Below are 2,443 nucleotides of genomic sequence, written 5' to 3' on the forward strand. Positions count from 1 at the left end.
CTTGTTACTAAATTTCAGGTAATTTTCTTGTAACTCGTAACTTCTTCCCGTGTTTTTGAATCTCTGGTTTCAGGGTTTAGGTAAACCAGTTTTTGAGCATTTTGAAGTTGATATTTCCAGCTGTCAGCAGCTGCGTGCGGGGGCTCAGGCGTGTTTTGATCTGTCTGGACGCTCCTGGATCTGACAACCCCGTGATAGCCTCAAGGTTTACGACTACAGCTGATAGTTTAATCATTTTTAGTGATGAGGAATGTTTTTCCCTGAATAGCACAGAGTCTGTTTCTCTGCAGAAACAGACGGGACTGGGAGTTATTTGTTCACTTGAAAATTCAGAGGTTTTTGACAATAAACTTTACTCACCTATGGCGAGAGTCATGACCTTCAGCTTGTTCCGCACCAGTTTGACCACCATGCTCTTCTGCAGCGGCGTGGAGCGGCAGCAGAGCACCGAGCGGCAGCTCCGTGCCACAGCCAGAAACTTATCCTCCAGACTCTTATCCAGGGCGTACGCCAAGGTGCGCCCGTCAATCACCAGGCCCAGCCGGTGCACCATGAAGGAAGCGGTGTGGGAGGAGGAGGACGGCGATGAGGAGGCGTAGATCTCGCAGGGTGCAAAGTTACCGTGGAAGGCCTTGGCGGCGTGGTCTGTGGAGCTGCAGAGGAATTTGGCCTGGATGTAGTGTAAACTCTCCTCCAGCAACAGCGCACACGCCTCCTGGTTCAGAGACAGGCACAGAGCCGGTCTGAGTTCAGCATCAGGTCACTGAGCTGTTTAATATCAAACTGCCCGACCTGCTTCACATCTGGAAGACAGATGCTTCAGCGGCAAAGAGATAAACATCGCTGGTCCTCAAATGACCCTCGTTCTTTAACCCTTAGGGCCCGCTTTAATGCTACACACACTCATATTGCTCTGTGCACAAAACACGGTTTAGGAAATCAAGTTTTAAAACATATTACACATCAATATTATTTTCTACCTTTATTGGGTTCATTTTTTAACCAACATCAGTCCCGATCATAAATATCAAATATTCATTCATTCGCATCCTGCGCACAAAATGTGCTTTTCAAAATCAGACTATAAAAAAATATATATATTCATATGATTTTCTACTTTCAATTTTTATACTAACATCAGTACTAATCAGAAATATCAAATATTCTTTAATTTTCAAAATTTCAACCCTTTAAATGCCAGGTTTTTGTCATGGTACCACTATGTTTTTAGATAAAAAAAACACAAAAAATGAATTATTTTCAATATACTATATGCAAAGTATTTATATTATCACAGTCTGGGACGTCAATTTTTTGAAGCAGCACTGATTTTCTCCATATGTCAAATATGGTAAAAATTACATCATTAAGTGTAAAATAGTGAAAAGTACAATTTCTGAGGCCAAAGCCCAGAATGACACTCAGAAATAATACAATCTCTTTTTCTTTGTTTTCACGGCTGTGGGACCAAAAACTGGTTTTCAATGGTGCATTTTTTGCACTTAACAGTATGAATGTAACAATTCTGTTTACACTAAATATTTAAGACTTATTGTAGGAGCTGAGCCGGAGATTCCAAGATTAAACAAAAATCTTGCCAAAATTTATTCCATACGCATGAACATGGCCAAAGTTATGAAAAGGTTGAGCATCTGTGGTCTGCAGGCACGATGCAGACGAGCGCTGCTGTGCGCTAAATTCAAACATCTGAACGTTAACAAAGTTGTGATTGTTTTTGAAGCACTTATAAAACACCTGCTTGTCCGCTCACCTGAGAATCAGCATTCAGTGTCAGGATCTCCTCCTCCGGGTCAAGCAGCTTGCAGGCGTACGCGATGTTGACGGCCGTTTCCTGCTTGTCGCCTGTCAGCACCCAGATCTGCAGGCCGGCCTTCCGCAGAGAAGCGATGGTTTCGGGCACGCCGTCCTGCAGCCGGTCCTCAATGCCCGTCGCTCCTGTAAGTATAGAAGCACGACGGTGACACACCCTTCAGTATGACACAAGAGTGAGCTACGAGCACTATCGTATGCAAGGTCTTTAATAAATAAAGCAATAAATTACCCAGAAGCTGCAGGTTTGTCTCCAGTCTCAGGGCCGAGTCAAAGAGCAGCTCCTCTCTCCCCTGGATGGCCGTCTCGGCCTCCAGGTGGCGCTGCAGCCAGCAGGCATACTGCTCCTTGGTCAGAACCTGACACATAAAAAACACACACCACTACCTGTTAAACCTTTTTGTAGCCAGGAAACTTTGCTTGATTTCATTCAAAAACATTCAGAATAAAATTACCCCAAATTTGCGAGAAATTAGTTAAAAGTAGGAAAAATAAAAAAAAAAAAATAATAAATGACATAAAAAACCCTGCCTATAGTGATCATTGTGTAAAATAATTTTTTACAAACATTTTTTTAAAATTATTCTTAAATATCTAATTATGATAATTACAA

At 42.2% G+C, this 2,443-nt stretch overlaps 1 long non-coding RNA gene across 1 annotated transcript; it reads right to left on the reverse strand.

The window, feature by feature from the left end:
* Window positions 1–566: 566 nt before the first annotated feature.
* LOC121963904 lies at window positions 567–2,185 on the reverse strand. The gene is made up of 3 exons (XR_006107294.1): window positions 2,063–2,185; window positions 1,772–1,956; window positions 567–715 (listed from the first exon to the last, which is right to left on the reverse strand). It is a non-coding gene; the product is annotated as an uncharacterized LOC121963904 (long non-coding RNA).
* Between the last annotated feature and the right edge of the window lie 258 nt (window positions 2,186–2,443).

The sequence above is a fragment of the Plectropomus leopardus genome, unplaced genomic scaffold, assembly GCF_008729295.1.
Source record: "Plectropomus leopardus isolate mb unplaced genomic scaffold, YSFRI_Pleo_2.0 unplaced_scaffold13200, whole genome shotgun sequence".
NCBI classification, from domain to species: domain Eukaryota; kingdom Metazoa; phylum Chordata; class Actinopteri; order Perciformes; family Serranidae; genus Plectropomus; species Plectropomus leopardus.